The sequence below is a fragment of the Sorex fumeus genome, unplaced genomic scaffold (genome assembly GCF_029834395.1).
Source record: "Sorex fumeus unplaced genomic scaffold, SorFum_2.1 ptg000098l, whole genome shotgun sequence".
Taxonomy (NCBI): Eukaryota; Metazoa; Chordata; class Mammalia; order Eulipotyphla; family Soricidae; genus Sorex; species Sorex fumeus.
The window spans coordinates 57,760,948-57,779,081 of NW_026606155.1; the positions used below are offsets into that span (position 1 = coordinate 57,760,948).

General features: G+C 37.4%; 1 protein-coding gene across 2 annotated transcripts in view; it reads right to left on the reverse strand.

Annotated features, from left to right (window-relative positions):
- The window catches only part of MIPOL1 (mirror-image polydactyly 1), a 304,969-nt gene that overhangs the window by 190,767 nt on the left and 96,068 nt on the right, over positions 1-18,134 (reverse strand). The window lies entirely within an intron of this gene.

Consider the following 18,134-nt stretch of genomic DNA (forward strand, 5'->3'; position numbering starts at 1 on the left):
TGTTAACACAAATACTACACATAAAGACTGACCAAAATTGGATCTTTCGAGATAGAAATGCTTTCTCTCTTTTCATAACTAAAAGAGAATTATATAACTTAAAAACAAAGTGAACTGATTAATTCATAAAACAAATTCTATAAGTCTTTATAGCTTTTACTAGAACGTTTATAGATGTTTATTAATTAGGGAAATACAATAAAGGCAAAAAAGAAGTTCCAAAAAAGACTTTAGGAAGCTGTCTATAATTAACTCAATCATTACATTGCAAAAATTAAATGAAAATCTGAGTATTAATGAAATATAAATTTCAAAAATGATCTCAATTATTTAAAAATGTATTTGAAAGTTTAGATATTCAAGCTGCTATTTCTTATTTGTATTTTACCACTTCTGCGCTATTAACCACACAAAAAGGGGAAAAGATTATAAAGGAAAGTTTTGCTTCAAATTTGTTCCAAACTCCGTATTTCATGAAATTATTACATTCAGTGAGAAAGCATTTGACTTTGCATGCATTTAGGTCATGCCTAGTGCTTTTTGGGGGCTGCTCCTGGTTCTGTGCTCAGGGGTCAGCCTGGTTGAGTATTGGGGGGTTCACATGTGGTCCTGAGGATTCTCAAATCAGGATCAGCGCACATTCAGGAAACATCTTAACTATTTCTATCCACTATTATAAAACATTGCATTTATTTTCCACTTTTTTAATTTTGGGGTCACACCAAGCAACGTTCAGGGGCTACTTGCAGTAAAGAACTCAGACATTACTTCCCTTGGTGCTTGGGAGATTAGGAGGTGCTAGGCATAGAAATCAAGCCACAAGCATGCAAAGCAAATTTTCAGCCCACTGAACTTTCTCTCTGGTCACATATTGCATTTTAACAAAAACTTTATGTGCATATTAAAAAAAACACTTCTATTTAAAAATTTTCTGAAAGGCATAGTAATTTTGAATTATAATTGAAATTTTCAACTTCTAACATGCATTTAGATTAATATTTCAATAAAGATAAATACTCTCATCTTTTATACTTCTCCCAAAAACATTAACAGTTTTCAAATAAACTGCTTCATTAAATTTTGTGTAAGATCTGTGAAGATAATTTCTGGTTTTACTCAATTAAAAACATCACTGTCACTGTCACTGTTCTCCAGTTGTTCATCGATTTGCTCGAGTAGGCCCAGTAACACTGTGAGACAGGTTACTGTGTTTGGCATATCGAATACGTCACGGGGAGCTTGCCAGGCTCTGCCGTGTGGACGAGATACTCTCAGTAGCTTGCCGGGCTCTCCGAGAGGGGCGGAGGAATCGAATTCGGGTTGGCCATGTTGGTTGTGTGCAAGGCAAACGCCCTACCCACTGTGCTATCGCTCCAGCCAATTAAAAACACGAGAAAGCAAAATAGGTAAATTTCTCATACATTTTAATAATAAAAGAATTTCAAGTAAATTGATAATGTAAGTATGGTTACTGTTCAAGAATAATTTTATGGAAGTCACTTGGTGATACAGCATTCCCTTATTCATGATCTTTTTGCACAAAGTCATACTAGAACTGCTTATGGGAAAATGAAATTTAATTTGAATTCCATAAGCTTCATAATTCATTAGTTAAACTGATAAATGTGAAGACAGATTAGAATCAAACATTTATATATTTAAAAAATTAGTTCCCAAACTTAGAAAGTCCCCTTTATTATTTCAAAGAATTATATAAAGTCAGAAAGAAAAAACTAGTCAACAAGTTTGAATATTCTAAATAATTAACACAGTAAAAAGTGTAAAAACTAATATTCTAAATTTCTGTCAGCTTCACAATGTGAAAAATTATTACTTTAAGGAGATATAAAAACAAGTATTATAAAATTAACATGTTTCAACAGGAATTGGTTAAGAATACTGTATTAAAATTATTTCAAATTCTCTTAAGCGACTATAATTTTTTACATCATATGTATGTTTTTTTGTTTGAGGGCCACACCTGCAGTATGCAGGGCTTATTCCTTCCTGGCTCTGCACACATTGTTCACTCCTGGCAGACTCCAGGACCATATGGCGTGTCAGGGATTGAACCTGAGTTGGCTGTGTGCCAGGCAAGTGCCCTACCTGCTATACTACTGCTCCAGCCCTTAAATTACATTTTCTTATTAAAAGTTATTCTACAACTGTGACACAGAAAGTTAAGATTACAACAGTAAATAATTTAAGTGACTGTCCTTAAAAGTATACACACATACACACAACATATACAAATATATGTGCTTATACATACTTGTATGTTTTGCTATTTCTTATTTTGTTAGTGAGTAAATCTGAATTGCTTTTGACCAAGCAAGTTCGACTTTTACCATTTATTTAGATCTTAATTTTTCTTTACTAGTGTATATATATATATATATATTTTTTCCTTTTTGGGTCACACCCAGCAATGCTCTGGGGTTACTCCTGGCTTTGCACTCAGGAATTACTCCTGACAGTGCTCAGGGGACCATATGGGATGCCGGGGCTCAAACCCAGGTCAGCCGCATGTAAGGCAAACGCCCTACCTGCTGTGCTATTGCTCTGGCCCACTATTTTATATTTTATAAATGATACAGAAAATAATAAATGAATAATATAGCATGGTAGTAAATATCACTGAGAGAAAAAACTGTAATATAAGTAAATAATGATTCGTCTGAGATTTGAAAACATAGAAACAAGTACCTTCAATACAAATACAAAACAAAATAGAAAAATTCAGTGCTTATATTTCTCTACTTCGTTTCTCTTAAAAAGTCTGAGGGAGGGACTGGAACTATAGTACAATCAGGATGTTTGCCTTGCACTTAATCAACCTGGGTTTGATCACTTGCACCCCATATATCTATGTTCCAAGACCTCCAGGAGTGATTCCTGAGTGTGGAGCCAGAAGAAAACCTTGAGCATTTCAGGTGCGGCCCTCAAACCCAAAAAGTAAATAATTAAAAAATGAACTCTGAGGGAGCACTGGTAACAGATATGAGGGATCAACTACATCACAAATGAATTTTAACTACATTATACATTACTTTTTTCTTCATAGGCTTAGAAAATACTATTAATGGCTTTCTCATTTGTTCTCAACACAGATACTAAATACTGCCTTGAAGCACACAAGATCAAAAAGACAATGTATAAATGAACAAGTGTGTGTATGTTCCAATAAAAATTTTTTTATAAAAGCAAGTAGAAGGCTGACTTATAGCACTTGTATTACTTTTCAGATCCCTGATACAGAGAATTAAAAAAATGAAGCCAGACTGTAATATTAATATAATTTAACTTTCAGTTCAATATATTTGATATACATTTTCCTAACACCTAATATCTATGTAAGGATTACTAATAAAAATCATTTTCAGATATTTAATTGTCCTTCAATTAATATCACATAATGAAAACATAAAAATTAAGAAAAACACCCTACATTTAGAAAAAAAGAAAATATGAAATATCTACACAGGCATTCCTTTTCATACACAAAATAACACTTTTATGTCTATGGTTTCTAGCAGCATTTACAACATATAAAGGAATACTGACTTGATAAAAAATGAAGTAATAACTTGTTTTATATAAAGTGTTATTGAAAATCTATAGATAATAACAAAGTTTACAATTATGTAAGATATTCTCAACTCTATGCCTACAACCTTCTAACTAAAAAGTCATGATAATTAGCACAGGTTTTGCTAGAATAATTGTCCATAGGTTCAAGTTTCAATTGATTTCCTATATCAGGAAAATTCTGACTGATAGTCTTGCACTTTGAAGACCCAAGCATGAAACATCACTTAATCACTTAATCCCCGTTATTCATCGATTTATTCGAGCGGGTGCCAGTAACATCTCCATTCATCCCGGTTGCGTGCTAGCGTAGCCCAATGGTATTTGTTCGTTCTAGGAACATGCAGAGCCTCAAACCGATCATTTAGGGTCTTGACGAAGAAGTCTGACCATCTTATAGGTGGGCGTCCACGTGATCTTTTGATGTCCCATGGAATCCAATCAGTAATGGCTCTAGTCCAGCGGTTGTCTGTAAACCTCATTACGTGTCCAGCCCATCTGATTTTTGATGTCTTGGCAAATGAGACAGTGTCCCTGATTCTTGAGCGTTGACGAAGATCAGAACTCCGGATTCTATCTCTCATTTGAGTGAATCGTGATATTCCAAGCATAGTTCTTTCGATTCCTCTTTGAGAGACCCGAATAGCGTTCTCATCCTGTTTTCGTAGGGTCCAGGTCTCTGAGGCATATGTTAATGCAGGAAGAATAGTGGAATCAAAGAGATGTGCTCGTAGCTGGAGGTTCTTTGTCCTTTTAGTTATTTCTTCAATGCTCTTGAAGGCATTCCAAGCCGCTCTCTTCCTCCTGCGCAACTCAGGTGCCAGGTCATTCATCGTGTTGATTTCTCGACCTAGGTATATATAACTGTTGCATTCGGAGATGGTGGTTCCGTTGAGAGCGAATGGAGCGTCAGGAACAAGGCTGTTTCTCATAAACATTGTCTTCGTAAGATTCAGCTGTAGTCCGACCTTTCCACATTCACGGTCAAAGTCGTTCAGCATTTGTGCCGCTTGGCTGATGTTTGGTGTTATTAGAACGATGTCATCAGCAAAGCGGAGGTGGTGTAGTTGCCGACCATCTATCTTCACTCCCATGTTTTCCCATTCCAGTCGTCGCATGATGTTTTCGAGGGTGGCACTGAAGAGTTTTGGTGAAATGGTATCACCCTGCCGAACCCCTCTCTTGATATGGATGATTACTTCTTTGTAGAATGGTGAGATTTTGGTAGTGAATCCGCAATAGAGCTCACGAAGGATCCTGATGTATCGAGTTTGTACGCCCTGATTGGCTAGGGCTTCCATGACCGCTTCCATATCAACAGAATCAAAGGCCTTCTTTAAATCAATGAACGTTAGACAGAGTGGCATCTTGAACTCCCGAGATACCTCAATGAGCTTGGTTATTGTGTGGATATGGTCGATGGTATTAAATCCTTTTCGGAATCCAGCTTGTTCACATGGTTGTCCTTCATCTAGTGTTCTGCTAATCCTATTCAGGATGACTCGAGTGAATAGTTTGTAGATGACAGACAATAGGCAGATTGGGCGATAGTTGCCAATGTCGTGGATGTCTCCTTTCTTGTATAGTAGTACAGTCCTGCTGGTTTTCCATTGGGATGGAACCTTGCATTCAGACAGGTAGCGTGTGAAGAGTCGAACCAATGTATTGATGAGTACTGATGGTAAGTTCTTCAGGTGTTCAGGTCTGATCTTGTCTGGGCCAGGTGCTCTTTGTTTCTTTACCGACGAGATGGCATGTTGGATTTCGGAAGGGAGAACATTGGGAACGACATATCCATCATGTGGTATGTGGTATGTGGGCAAGTGGATGTGGCTATTAAAGAGATCTGAGTAGAAGTCATGAATAATCTTCTCCATTGCCCTTCTGGAAGATGTGATAGATCCATCATGATGTCGGAGGGCAGTCATCTTGGTTTTGTAGTTGGTGAAGGCATTATGAATGTTTTTCCCAGATTCTGCTGCATCTACCAGTACTGCTGCTCTCCTGTTTTTGAGGTCATCCTTGATGGCTTCTCTGCACTGTTTTGCCAGTTCGGATGTTCGCTTGTGGTTGCCTGAGGCATGTGCCAATGAAACATCACTTTTCTTAATTTATCCCTCATCAGTCAATACCACCTCTTTCCTTTTTGAACTTATACTCATCACCAGGTATCCAATAGGAAAAAGCCAAACTTTGACCTCCAATGATAAAGAGAATCAGCACTTATCTAATCAGAGTATTCAGGGTTGTTTTTTATTTATTTATTTGCTTTTTGGGTCACACCCGACAATGCACAGGGGTTATTCCTGGTTCATGCACTCAGGAATTACTCCTGGCGGTGCTTAGGGGACCATATGGGATGCTGGGAATCGAACCCGGGTCGGCTGTATGCAAGGCAAACGCTCTACTCACTGTGCTATTGCTCCAGCCCCTCAGGGTTGTTTTTAACCTTTAATTTCCACACGGTGATATTCATTGTATATATTTTTAAATGTACCTTATTTTAAAAAGGTAAAGGTAAAGGTAAAGGCCCTCCCGTTGATCGTCGATTTGCTCGAGCGGGCCCAGTAACGTCTCCATTGGAGACTTTGTTGTTACTGTGTCTGGCATATCAAATACCCTCGGTAGCTTGCCGGGCTCTCCGAGAGGGGCGGAGGAATCGAACTCGCGTCGGCCGTGTTGGCCGCTTGTAAGGCGAACGCCCTACCCGCTGTGCTATCGCTCCAGCCCTTTGGAAAAAAAACAGTATCTTGAAAGTTGAAATATAGATAAGCCAACTTGTCTATGTAATTCACTGAAAACTGAGAACTTGTTTGTTACTGTTTTCCTAAAGTTAAAAAATGTTTTTATAAAGGTGAAAAAGCAGGAACCCAGGGAGATGTGTCAAAGGTCCCTGGGTTTGATTCCTGGCAACACATGCTCCTCCAACATCTGGAACAATCCTTAAGTACAGTGTCTGGAGTAGAGTCATCCCCGCCCCCCCCCCCCCCCCCCCGCCAGCAACAAAGGGTATGGCTCAAAAACAAACAAAAAGATTGAAAAAAATGAAGCAGAGGACTGGAAGAATATTAACACAAGAGAGACTTAACAGAAAGATGCAAAGCAGATGAGAAGTGGCAAAAATATGAGAACAAAGAAGACAGAAGGAATTGCAGGAAGCAAGAAATAGGCAACTAAAATAATTTCATTTGGGATATGATAAATTTGAATGGCCTATGTTAATCTGGGATATATAAGACCTACAATGTGGAATTTATAGACTTTGATTCTAAAAGGTATATAGAAAGAAAAATACACTGGAATAGCCAAAACAGTTCTGCAACTGAAAAAACAAAGAGAGAGAAAACTAACATAAGAGAATTTTTAGAGCCCGGCAAGCTACCAAGAATATCTCGCCCACACGGCAAAGCCTGGCAAGCTACCCGTGATGTATTTGATATGCCAAAAACAATAACAACAACTCTCACAATGGAGACGTTACTGGGCCCACTCAAGCAAATCGATGAACAACGGGAAGACAGTGACAGTGACTTGAAAAAGTCAGGTTTAGACAAAGGTCAATGTAGATACATAGGTCAGTGAAACATAACAGCAAATTCAAAAATTAATCTAAACCATGAGATACTAAAATGTTTTTAATAGAGATGAAAAAGAAACTTAATGAGGAAATAACATTTAATAATTATAAATGTCCATCTACAAAAAGAAACAAAACAAAAACCCAATCAAACAAAAAACCTACACATGTTCATCTTAAACAAAAATTAAAATGACTGAAAATGTGAAAGAAATGTGTATCTTTCAGTAGAAATGAAAATCCTAGGTAAATTTCTACATAGTTTTAGAATCAACAGAAAAAATACAATTTATAAGAAAAAAATGTAGTAACTTGAAGATATGCTCAGCTAAAAATATATGAAAGTTGCATATATAACAAATTATTTATATGCAGAATACATAAATCTAGAATAGAAAAAAACGCCAAAATTTGAAAAGCTGGTCAAATGCATGAAATTCTTTGTTAGAGATAATATATAGACAGCAAATATGCACATACATATAATACGATACTAGAAATAACAAGCAACAAAATGAGTTAACTGCAAATCTTGACAAGGATGGGAAGCAACAGCAATACATGATTCAGTTCTGGGATGTTAGGCAGTACAACCACTTTAGAAGAGTTTGACAGTTTTGTTTAATGTTAACATAGAATTAACATATGTAGTAATCATGTTATCAGGTTTACCAACTGATTTGAAAATACGTCACACATGTTTGTCACATATGTCACAAAAACTGTATGCAAAAATGTATAGCGGCTTTATTAAAAATCATCAAGAATTCATTTTTAGAGGAATCACCAAAGACTCAGAGGATTCTAGGATAACATGCAGACAATAATATATTAATATATTAAAAGAATTTAAAAAACCACCCAATCACAAAAGAAATATTTAGCATGATATTACTTGAGGAAGCAGGAAGCAACGAGTTAATCTAAAAGAGTCAATCTGAAAAATGTTATAAAGGACAGGGATGGTCATTTCTTAATGGCCAAGAGATCTATTCATCATGAATAACTTATACTCCTAAATATCTATGCACCTAATGAAGGGCCATCAAAATACCTGAAACAACTGCTAATAGAGCTGAAGGATTTAATAGCAATACAACAGTAGTTGGAGATTTAAATACAGCTCTTATCTCTACTTGATAGATCAATGAGGCAAATCTCAACAAGAAAACACTAGTCTCTAAAAACAAATTGGTACAGATGGGCTTAGCAGACATATATAGGATCCTTCATCCCAAAGAGCTGAGTACACATTCTTCTCGCAGCACATGAGATATTATCCAAGACTGATCACATTCTGGGCCACAAGACACATCTTTATAAAATCAATATGACAAAAAAATATATCTATACTCTCATGAAAATGAAAATTTATCACAAACAGAAATGGGGGAAAAAACAAAATACTTGGAAATTAAACAACTTACTACTAACAACCAGTGCGTCAAAGAGGAAATTAAGAAGAGACCAAAAGATTCCTGGAAACATATGGGAATGATGAAACAAGTTACCAGAACATATGGGATACAGCAAAGCAGTGTTAAGAGGGAAGTTCACAGCAATGCAAATATTCATTAGGAAGCAATAAAAGACCAATCAAATAATCTAACAGCACAGTTTAAGGTGCTAGAAAAAGAATAACAAATGGAGCCCAAATCAAGCAGAAGGAAGAAAATAATAAAACTTAGAGGAAAAAAAAAACAATGAAATGAAAACTTACAAACACACACACAAACACAATTCAAAAGATCAATGAAATTAAAAGCTGGTTCTTTGAAAGAACACACAACAATGATAAACTATAAGCTAGACTCATAAAAAGAAAGAGAAGATCCTAATAAACTTAATCAGAAAAAAAAGGGGATATATCACAACAGATATGACAGAAATTCAAAGGATATTCAGGAACTAAGATGAAAATCTTTATGCCATTAAATTGAAGAAACGAAAAAAAATGCATTGTTGGACTGTGATCTTCCTAGACTAAAGATAACCTTATAAAACTGAACCAACAGTAATCACAGCAACCCAACAAAGCAATTACTATCCAAAAAATAGAAATGATAATTAAAAGTTTCCCCCAAAATGCAAGCTCAGGTCCAAATGTGTTTTGGTCTTCAAGCCTTTCATAAAAGACCTACTCACAATCCTTTCAGGTTATTCCAGAAAATTCAAGAAACAGAAACTCTCCCTGTTTATATTAGGCAAACATTACCCATATCAAAAGAAGACAGAAACATCACCAAAAAGGAAATCTTGTATCCCTGATGAATAGGGACATAAAGGTCCTTAATAAAATATTAGCAAACCAATCCAACAATAAATCGAGGGGCTAGAGCAATAGTGCAGATGGTAGGGCCACTGCCTTGCAATGGTCAACCTGGGTTCAATCCCTTATACCCTTTGGTCCCCAAGGCCCTGCCAGGAGTGATATCTGAGCACAGATCCAGAAGTAAGCTCTGAGCACCACATGTGTGGCCCAAAAACAACCCCTCACCCGCAAAAAGCTCACATATCATGACTAAAGAGGATTTCTCCTAGGGATACAAGGATGGTTTATAAGTCAATTAATAAAATATACCACATATATACAAGGAAAAATAAAATCTAAAGATCCAACGCCCATTCATAATAAAAACAAAAACCCTACTCAGTTAAATAGAGGTATAAAGAAATCTCCTCAGCCAAAAGACTACCTCAAGTGTCATGTAAGTTCATTCACTGACCATGATCTAGAAACTCATAAACAAATCTTGAAAAGCTCAATATCACAGAGATTGTTCCGGACCCCATACAAGGCTGAGTCGTCCAGGAAACCCTGGAGAAGGATGGGTGAGCCCAGCACCCACCCAATCTGAGACCTGGCAGTGAAAAAACTGCCAATATGCTCCGGACTAGACTCCACAGGTCCAGACAAGCCTCATCCAGAAATTAACCTGTTGAAAAATTCAGGTATGCTGGTTGGTTTTGTGATTGAAAACTCTAGGTTTCCACAGAGTCTGGGATGGATTACCCCCCGCCCCCCAATTTCCCCCTATCTCCCATCTCCAGAAGTCCTGGCAGTTACACACAGGCCCTAAATACACCACCCAGTTAAAAATTTAACTTCAGCCGTATCACCCATTAAAAACTTTGGACTTCCTGGAGCAACACTTCAAACTCTACAATACTGATAAACTGTAGCACACAGATTGGATGGGATATAATGTAGAAGGCACTCATTCTCGATTAACAAAATATCAACAAAGAAGGCTTAACCTGTAACAACATTTTAGCAATCTCTTATGCAAGCAATTAATGGCTCCATGGTGAGATACAACAGTTTTCTAAGGAAACATTTTTTCCCCCTAACTTTCTTCTAAGAAAACATTTTTGATCATCCTTTTAGTAAACGAAAACAAGCAATATAAAATAAATTGCTGAGGGACTGCTATGGGGGTGGTTAGGAAAATTGGTGATTAATGGTGGTGGGAAGGTGCAATGATGGAGGGACTGGTGCTGGTAGATTGAATGTCTGTAACAAATCATCATGAACAACTTGTAAACCGCAGTGTTTGTTGAAAGTGTAAGGGGAAAATAAAATTTAGAAAAGAAAAGAAATATCCTCAATATAGTTAAAGCTGTCAACCATAAACTGACAGCTAACATAATACTCAGTGAAAAACTGAAAGTCTTCTCCCTAGGTTCAGGCACAAGAAATAATCGCCCACTTCCACTACTATTATTCAACACAGTATTGGAAATTCTGGCTATAGTAATTAGGCAAGAAAGAGATATAAAGGACATCCAGATTATAAAAGAAAATGACAAATTGTCACTACTTTCACATAACATGACACTAAGAAAATCTTAAAGGTTTTACAAAAACTCCTAGAAACAACAAACCTATGGAGTAACATGGCAGACTACGAAATCAAAACACAGAAATCTGTGGTATTCCATATGTAAGAAATGCAACGAAAGAGAATTTTAAAATATCTTTTTAAAATTATCCTCAAAAAAATCAAGTACCAGAGTGAACAGCAGAATGAGTAGGGCGTCTGCCTTGAACACAGCTGACCCAGGTTTGATCTCCAGCATTGCATATGATCCCCAGCACACCAGGAGTGATCCCTGAGAACAGAGCCAGGAGTAACCCCCGAGAACCACCAAGTGTGACCCCCACCCCCATCCACACACACAAAAACCACGTGTGAACACTCTGGTGTTGGAACACTGTATAAATCAATAAATTAAAAATTCTACCATTAATGGTAATATAAATTATGGTCACTGTCCTCCCGTTGTTCATCGATTTTCTCGAGCGGGCCCAGTAACATCTCTATCGGAGACTTTGTTGTTACTGTGTTTGGCATATCGAATACGCCACGGGGAGCTTGCCAGGCTCTGCCATGCGGGCGAGACACTCTTGGTAGCTTGCCAAGCTCTCCGAGAGGGGTGGAGAAATCGAACTCGGGTCGGTCATGTTGGTTGCGTGCAAGGCAAACGCCCTACCGCTGTGCTATCGCTCCAGCCCATAAATTATGGTATCTTTAGTAAATAAATTTAAATTTAAAAAATCTTAGCACAGCGGGTAGGGCGTTTGCCTTGCACGCAGCCAACATGGCCGACCAGAGTTTGATTCCTCTGCCCCTCTTGGAGAGCCCAGCAAGCTACCGAGAGTATTTGATATGCCAGACACAGGAACAACAAAGTCTCCAATGGAGACGTTACTGGGCCCGCTGGAGCAAATCGATGATCAACGGGAGGGCCTTTACTTTATGCAAATACTTATATCAGCTTTATTCAGAACTCACCAATAATTTAACAAAAATCACCAAGGACTCAGAGAATTCTACAAAATAATGGAGGTAATGAAAAAAGTACCTAAAAATATAGGTAGCATATTATTATTTGAGGAGGCAGAGGGAAAGAGAGCCAGACTAAGTAAACTGACAACTAACTAACAATAAGATTAAAGGAATTCCCGGTACCCCATATGTTCTCCTGAACACCAGGAGCGATCTCTGAGTCGCGAGCTAAGAGTGTGTCCTAAGCACGACCCTTTCTGACTCCCAGCCCCCCAGAAAGACTAAAAGACCTACACATAAACAGAATTCTAGTAAGTAAAGTTGTTTCTATTATCGTTTTCATTTATGTATTCTGCAGCAGAATACATAATTTAAGAGTCTGTTGTGTTGGGGAGGAGGGAAAGGGAGGGGGAGGGGTCAGGTTTCTAACTGCTAGAAAGGAAATAACACAGAACAAGTCATAATAACTTAGATGGTAGTGGATTAAAATCAGAGACAGCAATATAAATTCCAGTTTATATTAATGAAGACATTTATATAAATAATGAAAAGTTTATAAATGCGTACAAATAATGACTATACTTCAGTGTTTCCTAGCATTATCTACTGGTTAGGTCATTAAGTAGTCATACCAAGCAACAGTGAACAAACGAGTATCCAGATGCTGGTTTCTAATACTATTTTCCAATAAACTAAGCTAAGGCTTCTTTGAAGGATGGCTGACTCTAGGGATGGCAAAAGGAAGAAAGTATTCAAAACTAAACGGATGGGCACGGATCACAGGGATACTAGAACAAGCAACCTGAAAAAGATTCCAATGGCCAAAAACTTAACTTTCCAAGCACAAAATAAATAATGTAGTTATCAGATTGTAGCCAAAAGGATTAAGTGACTATCAATGAGTCTTTATTCATGTAAACAGTCAAATAATGAATTGAAGAAAAGACAAATTTCCTGCACTAGTACTTTAGTTTCAGTGGATATTTTCCCCTTTTAGGAGCAGAGCTCAATGAACCTTTCTTCCCATATCCTATCCTTGAATACAGAGTATATTTTATCGTTTCCTTTAAAAACCAAAATATAAAAACATAATGTAGTAATTTTAGAGTGGAAGAACATGACAAGATTACATTGGGTAGGAGACCAGTATTTAACCAATATTTAACTAGGAGCTAGTAAGTCATGCTGGAACTAAGTTTGAAATATGTGATAAAAATAGCATCTTATAGTTTTTGTTTCTTAAAATAGCAACACCTCAGTCTGAGAAAAATTTAAGAAAAACACAAATTGAAAAACATTTATAAAACTCCTGAATATTGTCAAAACCATGGAAAGTTTGAGAAATTTTACAAAGTATTATATTTGAGCTGTGAGCTTGGAACACAAAAATGAACTTAAGAGAAAATTTGGTGAAACCTGAATAAAGTATGGAGTTTACTGAATAACAGATAACAGTGTTACTTTCTCCCCTGTGACATATGTCCATTGGTAATTTGTCATTAACAATAAGGGAAATTAGGTGTCAGAACTACATATACCATGTTTATAACTGTTCTAAAAATCTAGACTTTAAAAAAAAAGTTTGAAAAAAGGAAGCTTGAGTCAAGACAATTGAGAAAAATCACAAAGTAATAATTTATCCCATCAAATAACCAAAAAAGATAAAAATTATGATCAAGGGGCCAGAGATATATTTCAGAGGATAAGGTCTCTTGAGTACTACTGGTGAATCCCCTCCCTAAATTACAATTAAAGGAAGGATAGATATCAGTTTCTCAAGTAAGCAGAAGGTGGAGGTTTTGGTCAGGATCACCTAACTTTTGCTTTAACACAACAAAATACAAAATGCAAAAGGATAATGAGCTCACCAAATTCTGAGACTTTTTCACTAATTTTTGAGCTTGGAAATAATCTAAGAAGCCAAAAAGCTGAGTAACTAGCCCTAAGGAAAGTAAACCCTTCCTCAGCATAAGCCTGAATTTCTGAAAATTCTTTCCAAAAAAGAGTCTTTGGGTCTGGTCTTTTTCTGTTACATGAAATGAGCAAATAAAAGCTCAAAAGTATTACTTTTTGGACTCATGATATATACACAACCAGAGAAAGTGAAACCTTGGTATAAGACAACAAACACAATATTGTAAGCAGAGAACAAATCTCAAAAAAAGTAGACAAAAAGCCCCAGAAGTCTTTCCAATCTATATTTACTACAATCATCATCACTCCATCCAACCCATACTGTAGGGATATATAAAAAGATATAAAAAGTAATACCTAGTTAAGAAACTGTAAGTCAGAGGACAAGGCAAACTGACTTAAACTATTACAATTTTTTATCAAGGAAAAATGAGAACAAAGCACAGTTTAAGTAAAAGCAAGATGATGGAAAATGAAATGTCAACAATGACCAAAATACACCATAAACACGATAAAACATCATGAAATGAAATGAAGATTATGAAACATAAAATAAGATTATGAAATATAACATAAGCCTAAAGAGAGAATACAATGTATTAGTGGCATATTAGAAGAACATAAGAACATTAATTCTGTAAAACAAATTTCAAAAAGAAGATGTAGGATGATGTAGGATAACAGAGGTCTAAACAAGAAAGAATGAAAAGAGGAAGTGAAAACTTAAGGAAACATTAAGAATCACAAAAACAACAATGACATAGAAAGAACAGGGAAGGGAATTGTGACAAACACAGAAAAGGCTTGAGAATTTTTTCAGTGGAAACAGAAAAAACTAATGGCTCACATATATAATTGGACACAAAGAGAAAACCAGAAAGACCAAAAGTTTACAAAACTAACATTTTTCTGAAAGTAAGGAAAACTCAAGATCTTAAAAAGCCATGGTGTCTAACAGACCAAACAGAATTAATGGCCCAAATATCTCATTTTTGTAACCCAAATGCAATGTTAGTAGAAAATAACCAACACTAACATCCTCACTTACCTCTCTTTAAATAATAAAAACAGAATGTTGCAAGTATCCAGCAGAAAAAAAATACGCTATAAGTGGAGTGGGGGTGAAATCTCATCGCCTCAGACTTCCTAGTCAAACTCAATGTCAAAACATGAGAGTAACGTTTTTATAATATTTAGAATGAAAACTCGACCCAATAATTTATTCATAACCAATTTCAATATAAGGACAACACATAGCCAGTCTGATCATGTTCAATGAGAAAATAAAATATTTATGAGTCTTTCCTCAAAAAAGTATTTAAAAATGAAATTCAGCTACCTGGGACTTCCCATAATAAAGCATTCAAGAATAAAATGCCACATATGACAAAGTTCCATAATGATTATTAAATATTTTAAAATATAAAATATTAAACAGGTGCATTTGGCCACAGAAAAACAGTAAAATTTACAAAATCATTAAAAGTACTATTCATAAAGGAGAAGTCTGAGACTTATTTTATACCTCAGAGTCAAATGATATTAATTGAAACAGAACATAAAATTACAAGTGGTCAATGATATAGCTCAAATACTAGGATAAATACCTCGTACAAATGAGACCCTTATACAAGTAGGTACTAACCTTGGCGCTGATGACAATAAAATGTTATGATGGCAACACGAAATGTTTTTTAGACTCTTTTGTTAAACTAAAAAATATCTTGAAAGTTTTAATATATCTTTACGGTCACGGTCATGGTCACGGTCCTCCCGTTGTTCATCAATTTGCTCAAGCGGGCCCAGTAACGTCTCCATCATGAGACTTGTTGTTACTGTGTTTGGCATATCGAATATGTCACGGGGAGCTTGCCAGGCTTTGCCGTGCGGGCGAGATACTCTCGGTAGCTTGCCGGGCTCTCCGAGAGGGGCAGAGGAATCGAACTCGGGTCGGCCATGTTGGCCGCTTGTAAAGCAAACGCCCTGGGCTTAGGAGACAGTTGAGAGGGATGGGGCATATGCTTTGCATGCACGAGCATGGCTATTATTTCTCTTGCACATGGCAGGAGTGACCCCCTACTAGGAAGAGACCTCCAAGCACTATCAGTTGTGCTCTTCTCCAATGTAAAAGGGGAATTAGTTATCGAGGTCACAAATGAGACTGAATTTGTGCAAGTTTCCCCCAAAACTCACCAACCAAAATCAAAACAGAGTCCACGTGGAGACCCACAGAGATATGGCAATATTCAGCAATCAGTTTTAGGATTTAAATGTAGGAACAAGGATCATAAAGGAGAACAATCTGAGGAAGCAGCAGAGTGGAAGCAGAAGCACAAGCAGAATACAATAATGCCTGGGAAAAGGAAACGAGATGGAAAAATGTATGTTCGGTCTTCACCCTTATAAAACTTATTTGGAGACATGACCCAAACCAGATAAGGTGTCCAGGAGAAGCAGCTAAAACAGGTGTTCATCTGCAGACCCAGCAGGGATGCACCCAATGACCTTTCAAGCCTAGGAGGGAGAGAGGCAAGTAGCCAAGCAAAAAAGAAAAGCCAGTCACTTCTGTTGAACGCAAGCATTAGCCTAGAGTCAGAAACAAGATTTCCCACAAAACTAAAGAAAATTAGTTCTATTGTACAATTCTGCCCAATCTACGAATTTTACAACACAGCCAAAGAGGGGTACCAGCAACAAAGGCAGCAGAACTTTGCACTGCCAATACCCAACAGCAGTATGAAACAGACTCGGCATCTCGGGGTCTGTATGAAATTGGTGAATGAGAACCCTAGATTGCGACGGAGGTTACCAGAGACAATGAAGAAGTCAAGGAACTTGCCTACAATAACAGAAGTAGACAAAAGCCCACTAATTGCACTCCCTGACACCTCACTTAAGAGCACAAAAACATTGATCTGCCTATGTTCACTGTGGTACCTCTGCAATAGACAAGATCTGGAAACAACCCAAGGGCCCAAGAAAAGATGAGTGGTTGAAGAAACCATACAAATACACAACTGAGTACTACTCAACTATAAGAAAAAGAAAATGAAATTCCGCAATTCTTTTGGACTTGGAGGGAACTAGAGGATATCATTCTAAGAGAAGTAGGGAGAGGACAAACACCAGCTGATCTTACTCATATGCTGAGTATAAAAAACAAAATAAGGGAATAGAAAAATGCCTAATGGGGGGGAAAAACCCTAAGAAGTTGCCTGAAGAACTGGGTCGGCTAGGCAGGATTAGCAGGCAGAGAAGAAGGGAGAGTGGTAAAGGACTACTGGCATGGTGCAGTAACCTTGTATGCCTAAAATATCACCATTTACTATTGAAAAATTTTTACCTTAAATCTTTTCAAAAGTTTAGGAAAAGAAACTAATATGCACAGTGTTAAAAATACTCTGAACTCTGAGCGTTGTCTTAAAGTGGGTAAGGTTCTGGTTCGATTCCTGGTATCCTGTATGGCCTCCTGAGCTCCATCAAAAGTGATCCATGAACACAGAGCCAGGAACAAGTCCTGAGCACCACTGTGTGTTGAGATATTTACTTGGGCCAAGAGTCTGTTCTGTTAACCACTACCACTTTAATACTTCTCACATCAAACAGTATGTAGAGAATAACTTGATTTTAATAAAATTCATTGTAGTTTGAAGTCAATCACTAACAGTCCTCTTTTTTAGGCTGGAGTGTTTAAGTCACTGTCACTGGCACTGTCCTCCCATTGTTCACTGATTTTCTCCAGCGGGCCCATTAACATCTCCATTGTGAGACTTTGTTGTTACTGTGTTTAGGATATCGAATACGTCACAAGTAGCTTGCCAGGTTTTGCCGTGCCGGTGAGATACTCTCGGTAGCTTGCCAGGTTCTCCAAGAGGGGTGGAGGAATTGAACTCAGGTCGTCCATGTTGGTTGCATGCAAGGCAAATGCCCTACCCGCTGTGCAATCACTCCAGTGTTTAAGTCACGGTCACGGTCCTCCCGTTGTTCATCGATTTGCTCAAGCGGGCCCAGAAACGTCTCCATCATGAGACTTCTTGTTATTGCGTCTGGCATATTGAATACGTCACGGTAGCTTGCCAGGCTTTGCCGTGCAGGCGAGATACTCTCGGTAGCTTGCCGGGCTCTGGAGAGGGGCTGAGGAATCGAACTCGGGTTGGCCATGCTGCCTGTGTGCAAGGCAAATGCCCTACTGCCATGCTATCGCACCAGCCCAGTGTTTAAGTATATAAGCAAAATATATTATGTTGCTCTACTGATAGTTGAGA